The 8,982-nt window shown below is 34.6% G+C and overlaps 2 long non-coding RNA genes across 2 annotated transcripts; both read left to right on the forward strand.

Annotated features, from left to right (window-relative positions):
* Nucleotides 1-5,682: 5,682 nt before the first annotated feature.
* LOC129578901 (uncharacterized) lies at nucleotides 5,683-6,851 on the forward strand. The gene is made up of 3 exons (XR_008689149.1): nucleotides 5,683-5,787; nucleotides 6,604-6,675; nucleotides 6,775-6,851. It is a non-coding gene; the product is annotated as an uncharacterized LOC129578901 (long non-coding RNA).
* Nucleotides 6,852-7,694: 843 nt separating this feature from the next.
* LOC129578902 (uncharacterized) lies at nucleotides 7,695-8,293 on the forward strand. Its single transcript, XR_008689150.1, has 2 exons — nucleotides 7,695-7,803; nucleotides 7,919-8,293. It is a non-coding gene; the product is annotated as an uncharacterized LOC129578902 (long non-coding RNA).
* The last annotated feature ends 689 nt before the right edge of the window (nucleotides 8,294-8,982 follow it).

The following is an 8,982-nucleotide window of genomic DNA, read 5'->3' on the forward strand; positions in this document are numbered from 1 at the left end:
GGCCAGTACAATCAATTTCCGACCACTACAATAACTGTAGGTGCTTCTACAATTATATTTGGGCCAGTACAATCAATTTCCGACCACTACAATAACTGTAGGTGCTTCTACAATTATATTTGGGCCAGTACAATCAATTTTCGACCACTACAATAACTGTAGGTGCTTCTACAATTATTTTCGGGCCACTACAATTAATTCTTGGTTATTAAAACACGTTTTATAGCAGTTTATAGCAGTTTTATTCCCATATTAAATATTAAACTCCCCTGGAGCCAAATAAGTTGTTGAAAACACCAAGGATCGGATGACTGATTTGAATTCTACATTTTTTCTACAATTTTATGGAACCTAGCATCAAGAGAGGAAGATTCAGTTTGTGGAAATTTCAATTTGTGGCCAAGATTTGAGTATTACCGATTTTGGACCAATTTTCAAGACTCGTCCCGATATCGAACGAACGGGAAGACATATTTGAAAACAGACAATTGATTTGAATTCTACAATTTATCTACAACTTTTTGGAACCATTCTTCATTCGAAAAAAAATTCGATTTGTGGAAAATACGTTTTTTGACCAAGATTTGAGTTGTCCCATTTTATAGCAGTTTTTCGATAGCCGATTGCTCAAAAAAATTGTTCCTACATAAAGAAAGTAAAAACACTACATTAAAGTACATAAAATCTACAATTGAAATCGCCCTACCCGAAGTCATTTCGGCAAATTTGCCAAGATTTGAATATTCATCTGAGCATGTCAGTTCTGACAAACCGTGGAAAACCGCAATGACCCACGAAAATTGAACATACAACGAAGTTGAACAAACTTAATTTTTTCACCACTCACCAATAGATACATGTACATAGAACGTTCGCCTGATTTTATGGTACAGGTGTTTGGCTACTTTATGCGCGGGGGTATCATTACACTAACAACAACATCATTTACAAAATGAGATTCGTCCAAAACCTGCTGACACGGAGTGAACGCGCTCACTTAACAAACGCACTTGTTCATCTTGCCGGTTTGACAGTTAATGTCAAATCGACTTCTGTTTCAGTGTAGTTTTCTCAGTATGGTCCGAAAAATTAAAAAAACAATTCTGCCACGAATCAGTTTCTATTTTGAATCTAACATTTTGTGTTTTTTTCTTTAATTATGGAAACTCCAATATATCATATAAAACCGTAATTTTCTCTCATACACCTCAATTGAAAATTGGAAGAAATGTGCATAATCTAGCATGCACGCAGTATGCACATATATTGCACACAGTTTGGACATATGTTCAAATATAAGCACAATTTTGACACATAATTTGAAATTCTCCTCTATTTAAACAAAGACGATTTACGCACACCTTATGCACGTAAATTACACACTATTTTTACATAATCTACTTATATGCAATCTTTCAAATCTATGCATAATCAGTGTGACGCTCTAGTACATATTTTCTTTCACTTGGCTCATTGGGTGACGACTATGTTTGACACTGCATTGAATACATTCATCAATGTAGTTCCCGTCAAAATGTGTGGCGTTGTTGGTTTGACGTTCAATGATCGAGACTATCGCGGTGACTTTATGCTAGAACTTATTACTAAAACAGCCTTTCGTGAAAATCATTCGCTTGAAATTATGGTGGCAAGTTGATAAATAAAGATATTCAGTGAAGAAAACATACCAAATCAATTTATTTTTCATTTACAATTCACATACATTCGTAATATTTTCTTGTATGACACACGTCATATGTTAATTTGTTTTGGAATTTGGCATAATAAAGATCTAGAGCTCATTTTGCATCTGTTGTCATTCCATCCGCCTAGATAAAATATCTCTAGGCAATGTTCAACCTCACCAGAAGAATTACCCCAATTACTATGATCAGGTTGTTTCGCTGACCAGTTACTGTAACTGAGTGGTTTTCCAGTTGATATCCAAGAGAAATGATCCTTTTTCGGTGCTCCATCTCCATAAGCTAAGTCATTACCATATACTCAAAGTGCTCTAATTGAATCTGAGTTGAACGGTTAAAGGTACAAGTTTTAAAATAAAAGTGGTTTATGGGAATCAAATGTCCGTTAGTTTTTCTAGGGGCAATTGAAATATGAACGGACGCTCTCAACCTACTAATTCGTTTCATGTATGCTAAAATAGCGTCCTCCTCCTCTTTCGACATAATAGTGGCCAATTCCATGTTGTGATCTGCACAAAACTTTACAGCTTCGAACCAATTGGTCTGTGAATATTTTATACGAAAATTATAGCATTTGATAAGTTAGAGTGAAAATGAACTGCTGACTATGAAGCTTACGAACATAATGTGTTTTGAATATGATTTTTTTCCGAATTTTTCGAACCAATTTGTTGCAATAATAATTCTTATCACTTACACTCATAGATGTATTCACAAAGAAGCTTTTTTTGCCGACCTCAATCTTGGGCCCAAAGTCTTTCGTATTAACATTAGTATTATCTGAAAAAATGTGGAAATTTTATAGTGTTTTGTTCATTTGGAATTTGCCACCAACTATTTTGGAATAGCGAATACGGGTACAGAAGGTCCGTACCGTCAAATCTGAAGTCTAGAAAAGAAATCGATCTCATTTTATACATATATAGTAAAAACAGTCATGGACAGAATTGAGAGGATAGCCAAAATTTGTAATTATTCTTCTATTTTCATTCTCTTTCACAAGAAATGTATCAATAGAAAGTAGAATAAAAATAATTACTTTTGACAAATTTCAAACACGAATAAAGGCCGGCCAACGGGCGGCTAATGGCCCTTGGTAAAAACGGCCCAAAATGCAACTTTTTTCCTAGTCGTTCGATTTGAAATGTTCAAATGCAGTTTTGAAGGCCTTCGAGAAAGGATACTATTGAGGGTTTTAAACTTTTGGATCGGCTTCAATTTGGCCAAGTTATGGCCGTTGGAAATCCGAAAAAAAGTTGGCCAAAATTTTCGGACATCTATAACTTGGTCAAATTGTAACCAATTTCCATGTTTTATACCAATAAAATTACCAACGGCCAAAACTTGGCCAAATTAAAGCCTTTGTTCATGTTTGAAATTGTCAATAGTAATAATTTTTATTCTACTGTCTATTGATATATGACATTTCTAATGGAAGAGAATAAAAATTGAAAATAATTACAAATTTTGGCTGGCCTCTCAATTCTGTCCATGACTGTATAGTTTACATGCAACTACTCAATAAAGCAGTGGACTCGTCTTCACACACGTAGATGTAGCACTTGACTTGAATTAGCAATTAGTTAGTTGCCGAAACATCATATCTGCAGTTCACCCCATATTTCACGTGGAATCCCAATACCCGGTAAGCCAAAGTATGATCTCGTTTGCCACGTCGCGCGTAGGCAATTCACGTTAAATATAATGTGAATTCATATATACTCTTCATCGTTGTAGCCATAGATCATACTAGAGGCAAACCACGGCTTTTTTAAAATTTCGCGGTTTTTAGTTTTTAGTTGGCCGCGTTGCGCATAGGCAATTCACGTTAAATATTACGTGAATTCCTATATAAATAGCGTATGTATGATCTCTTGGGGCTAACCAAGGTTTTAAAAATAACCAATAATGACCGACTTTAACATTTTTTTATCATTTAAACAAATAAATTCCGATATGATCACATTTTGGTCGATTTTGCCCGATTTTTGCAGATATTTTTTCGCTTTGACGAATGCATACTGTTCTGAAAGCGTGTTTTGGCGGATCCTCAGGATCGTTCAGAACTGCTCCCGATTCTGGAAGTGGGTTTTGGTGGATCTTCAGGATGGACCAGACTGGGTTTGACAATGCCCTAGCCCATCCTGAGGATCCACTTCCAGAACCGGGAGCAGTACTAAACGATCCTGAGGATCCACCAAAACCCACTTCCAGCATTTTTGAATCGGTAATGACGTCAGCACATTAAACATTTATAGTCGATATTAAACGATAAAATTCAATATATACAGATATATACAGAGTCAATGAAAAATCCATGGTTAGCCCCTAGAGTGAATCAAACCTTCAACCGTAAATTTGAACGATTTTGGTAGATAACGATGAATATTGGAACATTTTTTGACATTACAGTCCAATGAATTTTATTAAATATGCATAGATATTTGAGATTGACGTGCATACTAGTAAATTTGTGCAGATTGTATAGTCAAAAAATCAAAAATGTTCCAATATTTACCGTAATCCACCAAAATCCTTCGAAAGTGGTTCAAATTTTCGGTTGAAGGTTTGATTCACTATTTTTTTTATTTTTTTAGAGTTATTTGCGTTCTGCAAAATTGCGTGAAGCCCCTAGCAGCTAGAGATACATATAGTATTGGGAAAAATGTTTTTTTTTCAACTTTCAGAAATGAATAACAAAATAAAGGGTTTTACCGATGTAAGACGAACCTTCTTCTAATGTTGTGTTTAGCCAAAATAATAGGGAATGCGTATACGGCATAAGCAAGGCCTTCATGTCATCTATAATTTTTTGTAAAAATCATTAGTCATGCGGATGAGATCGAATCATGTAGCTATTTAGTTATTCAGTTCATCAATTCTTATTATATCTAAAAAATAAATGTCTAAATTGTTCGCAACGTTCTTACCATCGACTTGTATTGCTTTACACGACACAATCGTTGCAAATGAAATATGCAATAGTAGCGCGCCATAACACACAAGTTTCAGCATATTTTTAGTGAACAGCTATTCAAATCCGAAAATACTGAGGTATCTGATATACCGACTATCCTTTATATTTCCACTAATGACTTTGAGCCACAATCGTTATGTATAAATAAATTTCTATGGATTCATATTAGAGCGCATTTGATATGCTATAATAAATTACCTCTTTCAAATCAATCAATATGCGCAAAATAATATCGCAATGCAACCTAATTGAAATTTGGAAAAAAAACATTAATCTGCGTTTGCTTTCAGTACAAGACCATACTAGGAGAGAAATTCTTCAATCTCATTAATTTAATTTTTTTTCAATTGGCAGAGTTGTGTTACAACGGCAAATCAATTTTAAACATTGAAATTAGCTTGAAATGCGACCACAGGCTGTGCATTTAACTGTCTGATAACTCACTACTACCGCTGCGTGACAAGTGTCAACAGTTGTGACGGCTATTGAACTCAGTTCGTTTAATGTTTACCGCGAACTATTGAATATTTTCATATTGAAATGTACGAATGTGAAAAATGATTTTTGTGAGAGCATAGCAGATGATAAACATCAATTTTATAAGTAAATATTTAGATTTTTATGTTTGTTTTTGTTTATTTTTGTTCTACAATTTACGATTAATTCATTTGGTTTTGGTTTGTAACATAAAGAATTCGATTTCTCCTTTGTTAAAAATCATTAGCTTGCCATTTACTAGTACGGTCAGTGTGCCTTTTGTTTTTAGCTCATCGCAAATTCGTGTTTTCCTTTGTTCATTATTGTTCTGCACAGGCTGCGATTGCGATATTATCTTGCACATATTAATTGATTTGAAAGAGGTAATTTATTATAGCATATCAAATGCGCTCTAATATGAATCCATAGAAATTTATTTATACATAACGATTGTGGCTCAAAGTCATTAGTGGAAATATAAATATTCAGGATAGTCGGTATATCACCTCAGTATTTCCGGATTTGAATAGCTTTTTACTAAAAATATGCTGAAACTTGTGTGTTATGGCACGCTACTATTGCATATTTCATTTGCAACGATTGTGACGTGTAAAGCATTACAAGTCGATGGTAAGAACGTTGCGAACAATTTAGACATTTATTTTTTAGATATAATAAAATTTCTAGGAGGTAATAACGGGAACAAATGCATGAAAATATGGTAAATAAAAGCAACAACGACCGCAAATAGCTGCCAATGGATAAAAATGTTGCAAATACGGCTCAGTGGGCACAAATTTCGAACGATACATTAAAATTTTGGTGCATAAATGTTGTATAAAGTAGTAAGTGGTGCATAATACACCAATTTTGCAATGGAATTTTGTTCAATGCTCCAAAAAAAAAATTCGGTGTATAACATGAACTGGTGGTATTAAATGTTTTTTTTTTCAAGATTGCGCAAGACTTTTTGTGAAGAAAGTATGAGCATTAAATAGATAAAATGATGGATTTCACACGTGAATTTTGGTGTATCGTTTGACGTAGCACATGCTAATAGATTATCTCACTTTCAATGAGAAAAATGACTAGAATGACGATTGGTTTGGCGCCATTTGCAAGGTGGAAGTATTTTGCAATACAAATACGTTCTATTGTTGCTGTCATTGGTTGCTGTCAAGATGTCGCTTAAATATAGCATAAACAAGTGCTCCATATAAAAACATAGGCAAATTTTATCATTGTTACTTTATATTAGGTGTGTAGTGTGTACCATTTGGTTTGAAGTTTCGTTCAAGTAAATTAAATGTAGGTTAAGTAACAGTAAAGCTGCTGTTCAGTACTGAGCTTCACGTAAAGGCTACTGTTAAATTTAATCACCATTCATATTGAATTGAGCAGTCAATGCAAGATAAAAACCTTAATGATTTCCACTAAAAATTATAGATGACATGAAGGCCTTGCTTATGCCGTATATGAATTCCTTATCATTTTGGATGAACACAACACTGGGGCAAAGTTCGTTACATTTACTATATATGTATAAAATGAGATCGATTTCTTTTCTAGACTTTCGATATTCAAAAATAGTTGGTGGCAAATTCTACATTTTTTCAGATAATGTTGAGATAGATGGGCTGGGCCCAAGGATTCAGGTCGGCAAAAAGATTTTTTTTGTGAATGTATCTAACAAAGTAAGTGTTAAGAATTATTATTGAAATTGGTTCGAAAAATTCGAAAAACAAAAACATGTTCAAAACACATCCCGTGTGAAAAATGTGTGACTGAGTAGCCAGCCGCTTAATTTCGGACTTTTTGGCTGACTATTACTGACTAAAAGTGATTATCTCTGGGGGCAAGACACGGTATCAATTTGTCCTAATTCAACTATTTTGAACGATTTTTCCATTGTTTCTTCTAATTCGATGCTAATTTGTGCTAATTTGTTAGTTTTTCCTTCCACACATTTAGTATTACCAATGCATTCCTTATGGAGATTTTCGTTTTGTTTATTTATTGTTGTTTGTAAACAAATCTGCCTATCTTTTTGCATTGTCTCTGTGTATTTCTTATGGACATATACTATGTACAGTGCAATGCGTTGATATAGGCAGACTTGTTGACAAATAACGGTAAATAAACAAAACAACCTCCATAAGGAAATGTATTGGCAATGCTCAATGTATGGAACAAAAAAGTTTCAGTCTCTCTAATTTCTGCTAATTTTGCTATTTTTAAACGAAATATCACTATTTTTTTAATCGTGTCTGTCCCCTAGTTATCTCGAACAATATATTCGAATGTAGTTGTAAACTTCAGTTATAGTCATCTAGTAGCCAAAAAGTGGCTGAAAGTAGACGACTGGCTGAAAGAATAACTAAAAGTGATTGTTTCTATATATTTGCAGCTACATACAACTGAGTGACTGTTAAGTCACTTTATTTTCACACGGGATTATGTTCGTAAGCTTCATAGTCCGCAGTTCATTTTCACTCTAACATATCAAATGCTATAATTTTCGTATAAAATATTCACAGACCAATTGGTTCGAATCTGTAAAGTTTTGTGCAGATCACACCATGGAATTGGCCACTATTATGTCGAAAGAGGAGGAGGACGCTATTTTAGCATACATGAAATGAATTAGTAGGTTGAGAGCGTCCGTTCATATTTCAATTGCCCCTAGAAAAACTAACGGACATTTGATTCCCATAAACCACCTTTATTTTAATATACTTGTGCTTTTAACCCTTCTACACAGATTATGGGAAATATGAACTTTGGGTAAATGGTAATGATTTAGCTTATGGAAATAAGGCACCGAAAAAGGAAAAATTCACTTGGATATCAACTGGAAAACCACTCGGTTACAGTAACTGGACACCGGGCGAACCTAATCATGGTAAACTTTTGGGCGAAGTTGAACATTGCCTAGAGATAAATCATCTAGGCGGATGGAATGACTTCGCATGCAAAAAGGGCTCTAGATATTTGGTATGCCAAATTCCAAAACAAATTAACATATGACGTGTGTCATACAAGAAAATATTACGATGACCAATGCCAATTTTGCAATCAAATGATATGTGAATTGTAGATGAAAAATAAATTGATTTGGTACGTTTTCTTCACTGAATATCTTTATTTATCAACTTGCCACCATAATTTCAAGCGAATGATTTTCACGAAAGCGGCCATTCCAATAACAAAGCCCAACGTAAAGTATACTGCGCCATAAAAACAGGCACACAGACTAACATATATCTATTGGTGAGAGGTGAAAAAAGTAAGCTTGTTCGAAGTCATTGTATGATCAATTTTCGTGGGTCGTTGCGGTTTTTCTCTGTTTTGGGAACTAACAAGAGTCAAATGCTTCGTATCTTCGATAAACTTGTAGTACTCGAAAAGCTTTTTTACTTTACTGTAGATAGATAACTCGATCAGTTTCGGGAAGAAAGCGTGCCCTCAGAGAAATTGTGTACAGCACCCGAGTACTCTACAGCGGCAAACAAGTAAAACACGCACGTCAGCAATATTGGAAGCCGCTCAAGTGCACATAAGCAATTATTGAATACAGAAACCATGTGTAACTGCCCTCGACGCGTGACTCCATAGTTTGATAATCTTCGATCGCCCGCCGATAACAGAGGAGCATATGTTGTACATATTAACAACGTGCGAGTCCATAGCTTGAAAAACTTAAAAGTTTTTCAACCGTCAAACGCACGCAGAAAACAGAGGAAAACATATGCACGTGTTAACGACGTTTGAAGCCCAAGATTATTAAACGTCTGTCACCCGAACAAGACAACACATGGAATCATA

The sequence above is a fragment of the Sitodiplosis mosellana genome, unplaced genomic scaffold (genome assembly GCF_009176505.1).
Source record: "Sitodiplosis mosellana isolate CC-2019 unplaced genomic scaffold, AAFC_SMos_1.0 Smas_scaffold_6226, whole genome shotgun sequence".
NCBI lineage: Eukaryota > Metazoa > Arthropoda > Insecta > Diptera > Cecidomyiidae > Sitodiplosis > Sitodiplosis mosellana.